Below are 12,791 nucleotides of genomic sequence, written 5' to 3' on the forward strand. Positions count from 1 at the left end.
GGTTCAACTAAGTTCTTCTGGCTTAAAACTCCTCTCTAAACTGACTGATTTAAATTGGTTTCTCTGGGTTTCTGACTGAATTGTTCTCCGTGGAAAACTCTGAATTCCTTGAACCAACTGCACTGACTACACTGAACTCAACTCAAATAATCTCCACTGCATTGCCTGAAATCCATTGAACTGCCTTCACTCAGCTGAACTCACTCACCAATTAGTCATCTTTTCAAACATCACTGCTTCCTTCTATAAACTAATCTTACTTTCATTATTTGGGATTAATGATGTGCATAAAGAGGTGTCTGCATTTCAGGTGGCTCACACAGAAGGTCTTTAGATATGATCCCTTACCAGAGCAGCCATGTTTCTGGATTGAAATTCCTCTACATTTACTAGGTAACAAAATAAACCTCTTGGACATTTTATGCCCTGATAGTTTAAAAGATTATTATGAATGAGGATGGTTTTGGCTTGTAATATTTTCCATCTGTTTCATTTGGCTGTAATTTAGACTTTAAGCTTTATGTTTTTAATTTTCCCATACATATATACATGTGTATATAAAAATCATTGTAAATGAAGAATCAAACACCAAAATTAGCTAGACTCAAATACTATAAAATTAAATCAACTCTATATAGTCAGAGTAGCTACTTAGTACAGATTTTGTAGAGTTTTACATTGAGTTATATGCTTTTTATCTAAAGATTGTTATTACATGATATTCCTAACACCAAAAAATCCATGAAGTTAAAATTAGTAAAAAGTGTGTTATGTAGACTTTTATAGCTCATTATCATTATTTGCAGTAAGTCCTTTCACATCCATAATATTTAGCTCTTTTTGTTCTCTTTTTTTATATACTACAATGTTGTCATGAGAACATTTATTTACATATATATGTGTACTACTAGTCAAATTTTAAAAATGAGGGAAAACATGTAGTGTTTGTTTTTAGATTGCCTGACCTCATTTAAAGTCCTTTTGACTGCAAATTTAGTTATTGCACTTTCTTTAGTACTGGATATTATTCATATAAACATAATTTTAATTATCAATTTGCCTATTTATGGACAAATAGCAATGATATGGTGTAGTCATATAGTAGTTATACTTGCAATTTTTTGAGAAATTTCTAAGCTTATTTCCTCAATGATTGTGTTAATTGGAAATCTGAAACACTTATATTTCCAGAGAAAATCATATAGAAAACCTCTTCAGGGTATGGGGGTAAGCAAGAACTTTTGCAACAGAAACCTAATAACAGGACTTATTCCAAGTTGTCAACTGATAGTACTGAATAAAAACAGATGCTTCTGCAAATCAAAAGAAACAATAAGCAGGGTGTCAGGCAACCACAGAATGAAAGAAAATTTTTGTAAGCACCACTTCAAACAAGTGGCTAATATCCTAAAATTGTACATAATTGAAGATATTAAGTATTAAAAAAACTCACCAACAAATAGGCAAATGAGCTGAATAGGCAGTTTAAAAATAAAGAAAGAGAGAAGAAGGAGTAGGAGGAGGAAGGAGAGAGGAAAAGAGGGAGAGGGGAATGGAAGGAAAGAAGTAGGAAGGAAGGAAGGAAGGAAGAGCGATGAATAGTCAAAACTAGAGAAATTAAGATAAAAATGCATTCACATACCACTTCACCCCATCAGAATGACTGTCATTAACAACTCTGACAATAAATGTTAAAGAAGATATAGAAAGAAATAAACACATTTTATTGTTGATATGGCACTATTTAATCGCTTTACTACAACCACTGTCAGTTTTTTTTAATCAAATGATTCTAGTTAGAATCATTTGGGAAGAGAAAACTATGGAAAAATTCTTTATTAGTTTGCCTTTTCTGAGAAAGTCTCAGAAAGCAAGCAAGGAACCAGAATTCCTTGGTTTCTGCCTCCTTGTTATTGTCCCAACTTATCTCAGTAAAGTATTATGGTCTATGAGACTAATTAACCCTTTTCCCCAAAAATGTATTTAGACTGTATTTTATCACCCTATAGAAAGCAAACTAAGGTAAATATATTTCACACCAGTTTTAAATATGATATATTTGCAATTATATATAATATATATTTTTCTCTTTCATTAAAAAATGATTTTTTCACATATTATATTCTGATTACTGTTTTGCCAGTAACCCTTCCCAGTTTCCCCTACCTCTCTTCCCGTATAGATCCACCACTTTTCTGCCTTTCATGAGAAACCAAAGTTCTCTAAGGCGTAAAATTAAAATATTAAAATTAAATTAATACAGACACATTAGAATAGGACAAAATATACAGAAGGAAAGGAGCCTGACACATGAAACAGACATAGTTGCAGAGATCTACTAATTTTCACACTCAGTTTCACACACTTAAGAATCGATACCTCAGTATAGGGGAATACCAGGACAGGGAAGTGGAAGTGGGTAGGTTGGTGAGCAGGAGGAAGGAGGGGGATGGGGTAGGATGTATTTGGAGGGGAAACTAGAAAGGGGAAAACATTTGAAATGTAAATAAAGAAAACATCTAATTAACAAAAAAAGAATCATCGAGGTAATCCACTAAATAAACAAACTCAAAGGAAAAAGTCTCATGATCATTTTTCTACATGCAGAGAAAGCATTTGATAAAATCCAATACCACTTCATGATAAAAAGTCTTGGAAAGATCAGGAATTCAATGTCCATACCTAAACATATTAAAAGCAATATACAGCAAACTAGTAGCCAATATCAAACTAAATGGACTTGAAGCAATCTCAATAAAAATCAGGAACTAGGCAAGGCTGCCCACTCTCTCCCTACCTATTCTATATAGTACTTGAAGTCCTAGCCAAAAACAATTTGTATCAAAGGGATACAAATTGAAAAGGAAGAAGTGAAAAATATCACTATTTTCAGATATGATAGTATTCTTAAGTGACCCCAAATATTCGATCAGAGAAACTCCTAAACCTGAAACTCCTTAAAGAACTTCAGCAAAGTGGCTGGTTATAAAATTAACTCAAACAAATCATTACCCTTCTTATAGTCAAAGGATAAACAGGCTAAGAAAGAAATTAAGGAAACGATATCCTTCACAATATACAATATTAATATAAAGTATTTTGGTGTGACTCTAACCAAACAAGTGAAAGATCTGTATGACATGATTTTGAAGTCTTTGAGGGAAGAAATTGAAGAAGATCTCAGAAGATGTAAAAATCTCCCATGCTCATGGATTGGCAGGATTAATATAGTAATAATGGCCATCTTGCTGAAAGCAATTTACAGATTCAATGCAATACCCATAAAAATCCCCACTCAATTATTCATAGAGTTACAAAGAGCAATTTGCAAATTCATCTGGAATAACAAATATCCCAGGATAGTGAAAATTATTCTCAATAATAAAAGAACTTCTGGAAGAATGACCATCCTTGATCTCAAGCTGTATTGGTTCAGAGATAGGCAGGTAGATTAATGGAATAGAATTGAAGACCCAGAAATAAAACCACAAACATATGGTCACTTCATCTTTGACAAAGGTGTTAAAACAATTCAGTGGAAAAAGGACAACTTTTTCAAAAACTGGTGCTGGTTCAACTGGAAGTCAGCATGTAGAAGAACACAAACGGATGTATTCTTATCTCCTTGTACATAGCTCAAGTCCAAGTGGATCAAGTACCTCCACATAAAACCAGATAAACTGAAGCTAATAGAAGAGAAAATGGGGAAGAGCTTCAAATACATGGGCACAGGGGAACATTTCCTGATCAGGACACCAATAGCTTATGCTCTAAGATCAAGAATTGACAAATGGGACCACATACAATTGCAAAACTTCTGGACACCATCAATAGGACAAAATGGCAACCAACAGATTGGGAAAAGATCTTTACCACCCCTACATCTGATATAGGGCTAATATTCAATATATATAAAAAAAACTCAAGAAGTTAGACTCCAGAGACACAAATAACCCTATTAAAAATGGGGTACAGAGCTAAACAAAGAATTCTCAACTGAGGAATACCTAATGGCTGAGAACCACCTAAAGAAATTTTCAGCATCCTTAGTCATCAGGGAAATGCAAATCAAAACAACCCTGAGAACCCACCTGTCACTAGTCTGAATGGCCAAGCTCAAAAACTCAGGTGACAGAAGCTGAAAAGAACCCACATGTCCTTTAACAGAGGAATGGATTCAGAAAATGTGGGACATTTACACAATGGAGTACTACTCAGCTATTAAAAGCAATGAATTCATGAAATTCTCAGGCAAATGAGGATAGAACTAGAAAGTATCATCCTGAGTGAGGTAACCCAATCACAAAGAACACACATGGTATGTATTCACTGTTAAGTGGATTTAGCCCAAATGCTCATAATACCCAAGATACAATTCACAGACCACATGAAGCTCAAGAAGAAGGAAGACCTGTGTGGGTGCTTTTGTCCTTCTTAGAAGGGGGCACAAATATCTACAGGAGGAGATACAAAGACAAAATTTTGAGCAGAGACTGATGGAAATGCCATCCAGAGACTGCCCCACATGGGAATCCATCCATATACAGTTACCAAATACAGATACAATTGTGGTTGCCTAGAAGTGCATGCTGAGAAGAGCCTGATATAGCTTTCTCCTGAGAGGCAAAGCCAGAGCCTGACAAATACAGGGGTGGAGGTTCGAAGCCAACCATTGGAAAGAGCATGGGGTCCTCAAAGGATGAGTTAGAGAAAGGACTGAAAGAGCTGAAGAGGTTTGTAGCCCCAAAGGTAGAACAACAATATGAACCAACCAATACCCCCAGAGCCAAGAGTACACATGGAGGGACCCATGACTCCAGCTACATATGTAGCAGAGGATGGCCTTGCTGGTCATCATTGAGAGGAGAGGCACTTGGTCCTGTGAAGTCTGTATGCCCCAGTGTAGGGGTATGCCAGGAAGCAAAAGTAGGAGTGGGTGTGTAGGTGGGGGAACATCCTCATAAAAGCAGGGGAAGAAGGGATGGGAAAGGGGTTTTTCAGAGGGGAAACCAGAAAAGGGGGTAACATTTTAAATGTAAATAAACAAAATGTCTAATAAAAAAAAGAATCCTATAAAATCTCAAGGAAGGCATAATCCACACACACAAAGAACAATTATAAATATGGTAGCCATATACTATGTTAAAATAAAAACAAGAATGGTAATATCAAGGGACAAGAGATGACATTGTGTAGCTAACATGCACATGGATCATGTAAGAAGATTTCTGAAGATAATACATTTTCTAGTTTTAATTTTGTCATTGGCCCCCGTGTGTGTGTGTGTGTGTGTGTGCGTGCGTGCGTGTGTGTGTGTGTGTGTGTGTGTGTATGTGTGTGCCCTGAGGGACAGTGTTGTGCAACCTCTCTGTTGGACACCAGTACTTGGGTCAGAAGAGGTAAGTAATTGTTTTCCCATCACATTACAGATGATGTAATATCCCATTATTTTTCTTTCTGGAGATCTGCAATAACATAAACGATGTCAAACTCTTGTTTTCTTATTTTGCTGATTTGTTTTTCAATGTTTAGGTGATTTTTTTCTCTGATTTTGAGGGAAATCAACATAATTGTTACTAGATGGACCACAGGACTGCATGATAAAAGCTTATACCAAGTACAATCTCAATGAATTTCAATGTTTGTGTTGGTAGTTTTTTAAGGGAATCCAACCTAATTGATACTAGATGGACACACCCTTGGGCCTACATGCTAAAGGCATATACCAAGCTCAATATCAATGAAGTTCAATGTTTATGTCAGTAATTTTTGAAAGGCTATTGGTTATTACAGACCAAGTAAAACTATTTTATCATCACCATTTGTCATGGCAGAAGTCATGCAATTAATAAGAAGCTGAAAGTATTATCACTATACTCTTATGTCGTACCATCAGTGATGTGCATCTGCTAAAGGTACCATCAATGCTGTGCATCTGCTAAGTGATGCATCAAAATTATGCATCTGCTTGTATTGTAAAGGTAATCTGTGGATCTGAAGACATCGGTGAAAGTAAGTTTTGAGAATTAATGACAAAGAGCAAATGAAAACACTGGAATATTTTACTAGTAAAATGTCAGGATAATAGTGTCACAAACCATGTGAGTAATGTATGGGGAAAAGCTGAAAGCCAGAGTTAGGAAAAACATAGGTAACAGTACTCCAGATTGGGCTTGCCCCAATCTGGGTTTGGATTTTTGTTTTTTTTTCCACAAGGACTTCTGACATGATACCTTTGATATTCGAGAAGTAAAACTCCTTAGAAAGACATAGATTTTTGAATACTTATTTGATAGTCTCTTCAGAAAATAACTTTTAAAAATAACTTTTAAAAGCAATTGTCAAATATATTTTTCATTTATATGTTCAAATATATAAAATGCTCTATCACAGAACCTAGAATCTATAGAATTTTGATTCCTGGTTTAAACAATGATCATTCTTTTAGAAAATAGCATTTTCTAGGTGATTCAAGGTGCCTGGAGAAAATCCAACATCTCCTCTCCTCTGATAGGTTTTTGAAAAGCTGTAAAGGAAAAGTAGTGGCAGATGGAACCCTCTAAGAGTACAATATTCCAGGAAATAGCTAAGATACAGGAGAAATTCACACATCGCAGAGTGAACTGTCTGAAAACTATTTCCTTTCAGGATGGGCAATCAGAAGGATGGACATAAAGGCATGCTACTGATGAAATGGGAAAGAAAAAGTGCTTTTTTTTCTTACTCCTTTAATTTGAGCAAAAGTGCCAAACAAAAATATGGGTCTTCCTCAATCAGAATTGCTGACTCTTTGGCCTTTAAGGCCACTGTTCTCCACAGGTTAATAGTTTTTTTTGACAACAAAAGAGATGCTAAAATCGATTAGAGCACTTCATCATGTCAAGCCATTTTCTTTTTTCCACCAAGATGGAAACATAATGATCATGTGTCACTAGCTCAGGCATTCCTCATTAAGATTGGATTTTATGAACAGCCGAGTTCCATCATTAAGATGAAAGCTAACAACCAGCAGTTTTAATAGGGGGATTGGGAGGTGATTATGTTGGTTGGATATCACAATGTCTGGTGCGTTACTTTGTAAGAGGAGTTCATGATGTTTTAGGTTTCCCAAAGAATTTACAGACAAATGTTAGTATGGATGTTGTTCATAGAACTTTTTATGTTTGGGATGGTTGAAGAAGATATATTGTTATAAGTAGTAGTAAAAGCTTTATATGAGCATAACTCCAAATGAGAGAATCATATAAGGGATGAGCTCTCTGATAAATTATGTAATCTGCTTTTACAATTACTAAACATATATACATAAGAATAACAATATGTAGACTCAGAAGGAAAAATACATGCACATATACATATATAACTATATGTGTGTGAAAATATATAAATATATATATATAAATGTATATAAATTTCTTGTAATTACTTAAATCTAAAAATAAGATACATAGTAAATATCTATGGCAGTGATGATCATAGTGTTAGTATACATATTCTACTTTTGTAATTTTAGAAATATAGATTGGTGGAACTTATGTGTATAAAATATTTGACACAATGGAGTAAGATAAACCAAGTTGTGTATAGCGCCAGTAAGTATTTTTGGTCTGTATTACAACAAACAAACAAAAAAAAACTAATGAATGCATTTACCAACACACATAATGAAAACATAAATAATAAATATGTATAATAGCTTTAGAGTAAAAAATAGATAGTTCCATATGCATTTCATGGAATATTATCATGTAAAGGGAACAAATCAACTATTTATTCATGAGAAACACAAATGAAGAATATTAAATTAGATTAAAATATTAAAAATGAAACAAGGGAATCATAAAGTTCATTTGAAAGAAGGCTTTTAGTGATAATATGAGGAGATACAGAAGATGATATATTGCTATTGGCTATAATTCCTAGTAGTTGGCAATTTATGAGAATTTGTTTTATTTCTTAAAAACATTTGCATAAGTGCATCACCATAGTAATAATTAATATTTTATAATTGCATAATAATTACATGACTAATAAGAGATGTATAAAACCCTGTGATTTGCAAAGTATACTTTTTTAATATTTAAGAAATAGTTTACTCATAACAGTATGTGCTTTATAGCTGTAAGAATATAATATATTTTAATAAATGCAGAAGAATGTTAAAATTTAAGGACCATCTTTTAACATATTGTTTATGATGTTTTTACTATTGATTTATGAATGTTACACAATTCATACATATATTTGGTAGAATCTTTTACACAGAAAACAGTGACTATTGCCTTCCCAAGTTTATGATAATTCTCTTTGAACATAAGAAACTGAAAGTGTTGAAGTCATTTGCATGGAAAAAAACTGTCATTCTTTATAATTTTATTAATCACCCATAATTTGTTTAGAAGTATTATTTTGCATAAAAATTTGATTTCTTTTACTTTTTTTCATAAAGTGAAAACTATTGGTTACTACTATTTTTATTGTATATTTTCTTTATTTACATTTCAAATGTTATCTTCTTTCCCAATTTCAACTCCCCCTGAAACCCCCATCCTATCCTCCTCATCATGCTTCTAAGAGGGTGTTCTCCCACCTACCCACCCACTCCTGCCTTCCTGCCCTTGCCACTCCTGCCTTCCTGCCCTTGCGTTGCCTTACACTGGGGCATCAAGCCTTTGCAGAACCAAGGACCTCTTCTCCCACTGAAGCCCAACAAAGCCATCCTCTGCTACGTATGTGGCTGGAGCTATGGATCCCTCTTTGGTTGGGGGTTAGTCCCTGGGATCTCTGGGGTATATAGTTGTTTCATATTGTTGTTCTTCCTGTGGGGCTGCAAACTCCTTTGGCTCTTTCAGTCCTTTCCCTAACTCCTCCAACAGGGACCCTGTGTTCAGTGCAATGGTTGGTTGCCAGCATCAACCATTTGTCAGGCTCTGGAAGAACCTCTCAGGAGACAGCTATATCAGAGTCCTGTCGGCATGCACTCCTTGGCATCTGCAATAATGTCTTCTTTGGTGACTGTGATAGATTCCCAGGTGGGGCAGTCTCTGGATGGCATTTTCCCCAATCTCTGCTACACATTTTGTCTCCATATTTGCTCACATGAGTAGTTTGTTACCCTTTCTAAGAAGGACCTAAGCATTCCCACTTTGGTCTTCCTTCTTCTTGAGCTTCATGTGGTCCAGCCAGCGACAAGGGTTCGTTCCTATCTGAGTCTATATCCTGAGCAGACCTTGAGTGCTGGCTCTACACCCAGTCCCACAATACCTAGAGAAAGCTCACCTCCCAGATGCCCAGTATCACAGGTGGTTTAACATGCCCAGCATCATAGGATCTCTGAAGCTTGGTCACATTAGGATTTCAGGATCCCAGAGGCAGCTTGACTCCCAGGAGCTCTGACATACCCAGGTTCTCAGGGTCACAGGATCCCAGAATAACAGGATCACAGAGACAGCTGGACTCTAAAGAGTTCTGACAGAATGAGGAACACAGGAGGTACAGGCTCCAGTCAGAGACAGTGAGTGCAGGTAGCACTAGAGATAACCAGATGGTAAGAGGCAAGCAAAAGAACATAAACAACAGAAACCAACATTACTTGGCATAGTCAGAATCCACTTCTCCCACCATAGCATGTCATGGATACCCCATCACACTGGAAAAGCAAGACTCTGATTTAAAACTCACTTCTCATAATGATGATAGAGGACTTTAAGAGGGACATAAATAATTCCCTTAAGGAAATACAGGAGAACACAAGTAAACAGGTAGAAACTCTTAAAGAGGAAACACAAAAATCCCTTAAAGAATTACAACAAAACACAAACAAACAGGTGAAGGAATTGAACATAACCATCCAGGATCTAAAGATGCAAATAATAACAATAAAGAAATCACTAAGGAAGAAAACACTGTAGATAGAAAACCTAAGAAAGATATCAGGAGACATAAATGCAAGCATTACCAGTAGAATACAAGAGAAAGAAGAGAAAACCTCAGGTGCAAAAGATACCATAGAAAACATTGACACAACAGACAAAATGCAAAATGCAAAAAGCTTGTAACCCAAAACATCCAGGAAATCCAGAACACAATGAGAAGACCTAACCTAAGGATAATATATATAGAAATTTCCAGCTTAAAAGGCCAGGAAATATCTTCAACAAAATTATACAAGAAAAGTTCCCTAACCTGAAGAAAGAAATGCCCCTGGATATAAAAATAGCCTACAATACTTCAAATAGTTGGACCAGAAAAGAAATTCCTCCTGTCACATAATAATCAAAATACCTGTCTTAGGATTTTACTGCTGTGAACAAACACCATGACCAATGCACATTTTATAAAAGACAACAATTAATTGGGGCTGGCTTACAGATTCAGAGGTTCGGTCCATTGTCATTAAGGCAGAAACATGGCAGCATCCAGGCAGGCATGGTGTAGGAGGAGCTGAGGTTTCTGAATCTTTACCCAAAGGAACCCAGGAACAGACTGAGGATGCTCAGGCATCTAGGAGGAAGATTCCCAAACCCAACCCCACAGTGACACACTTTCTCCAACATGGGCAAACCTTCTAATAGTGCCACTCCCTGGGATGAGCATATACAACCCATCACAATACCAAATGCACACAAAAAGAAAAAATATGAAAAGCATTAGGGGAAACCAGTTAAGTAACATATGAAGGTAGATCTATCAGAAATATACCAGACTTCTAACAAGAGACTATAAAAGTCAGAAGGTCCTTGGGAGATGTTGTATAGATCCTAAGAAGACACAAATGTCAGCCCAGACTACTATACCCAGCAAAACTCTCAGTTACCATAGATGGAGAAACCAAGATAATCCATGACAAAAACAAATTTACACAATATCTTTTCATGAATCCAGCCCCATAAAGGATAGTAAATGGAAATGTACTGTCACACAAGGAGGGAAACTACACCCAAGGAAAAACAAGATAGTAACCTTATTTCAACAAGCCCCAAAAAAGATAGCCACACAAACATAATTCTGCCCCTAACAACAAAAATAACAGGAAGCAACAATCCCTTTTCCTTAATACCTCTTAACATGAATTGACAGATTCTCAAATAACTAACAGGACCCAGAATTTTGCTGCACACAGGAAATGCACCCCAGTAACAAAGACAGATACAACCTCAGAGTAAAAGGCTGGAAAACAATTTTCCAAGCAAATGGTCCCAAGAAACAAGGTGGAATAGCCATTCTAATGCTGATTAAATTCAACTTTCAACCAAAAGTTATCCAAAAAGATAAGGAAGAATACTTCATACTTGTCAAATGAAAAATCTACCAAGATGAACTCTCAATTCTGAACATCTATGCTCCAAAACAAGAGCACTCATATTCATAAAAACAACTTTACTAAAGCTCAAAGCATACATTACACTTCACACAGTAATAGTGGGAGATTTCAACACTCCACTCTCAGCAATGGACAGATCATGGAAACACATACTAAACAGAGACACAGTGAAACTTGCAGAAGTTATGAATCAAATGGATTTAACAGATATCTGTAGAACATTTCATCTTAAAACAAAAAAAAAATACTTTCTTCTCAGTACCCAATCATACCTTATTCAAAATAGACCATATAATTGGTCACAAAACATGCTTCAACAGATACAAGAACATTGAAATAATTCCACGCATCCTATCAGATCACCACAGACTAAGGCTGGTCTTCAATAACAACAAAAACAATGGAAATTCCACATACAGATGGAAGCTGAACAATGTTCTACTCAATGATAACTTGGTCAAGGAAGAAATAAGGAAAGAAATATTGGTTACTATTTATCTTACAAGTGGTGAAGCAAGTATCTTGACTGTTTATTTAAAGGGTTTTACTTAATATTCAATGTGTAGATTTTTATACCCAGAATATTTATGATAGCATTTTGCTGCATAATTTTACTAGTTGATAAAAACTATAGAGTTGACTGGGAAGAGGGAACTCAGTAATAATCGCCAGCATTAGAAAGTAAAATGACTATGTCTGATTAAAGATGACTATGGGGATTCAGTCCACTGTGGTTGGTACCAACTAAGTGGTCCTGGGTGGTCTAAGAAAACAAGCCTAGCAAACAATGGATCTGTACCCCTTTTTTTCTTTTTTCTTTTAATTTGGTATATCCTTTATTTACGTTTCAAATGATTTCCCCTTCTCTGGCTCCCCATTCCCTGAAAGTCCGATAAGCCCTCTTCCCTCCCCTTGTTCCCCCATCTACTCCTTCCCACTTCCTTGTTCTGGTATTCCCCTATACTATTGCACTGAGTCTTTCCAGAACCAGGGGCCACTCCTCCGTTCTTCTTGGACATCATTTAATATGTGGTTATGTCTTGGGTATTCAAAGTTTCTAGGCTAATATCCACTTATCAGTGAGTGCATACCATGACTGATATTTTGAGACTGGGTTACCTCACTTAGTATGATGTTCTCCAATTCCATCCATTTGTCTAAGAATTTCATGAATTCATTGTTTCTAATGGCTCCATTGTGTAAATATACCACATTTTTTGTATCCATTCCTCCGTTGAGGGACATCTGGGTTCTTCCTAGCTTCTGGCTACTACAAATAGGGCTGCTATGGACATAGTGGAGCATGTGTCCTTATTGCATGCCGGGGAATCCTCTGGGTATATGCCCAGGAGAGGTATAGCAGGGTCTTCCAGAAGTGTCATGCCCAGATTTCTGAGGAACCGCCAGACTGATTTCCAAAGTGGTTGTACCATCTTGCAATCCCACCAGCAGTGGAGGAGTATTCCTC

Source organism: Apodemus sylvaticus, chromosome 11 (genome assembly GCF_947179515.1).
Source record: "Apodemus sylvaticus chromosome 11, mApoSyl1.1, whole genome shotgun sequence".
NCBI classification, from domain to species: domain Eukaryota; kingdom Metazoa; phylum Chordata; class Mammalia; order Rodentia; family Muridae; genus Apodemus; species Apodemus sylvaticus.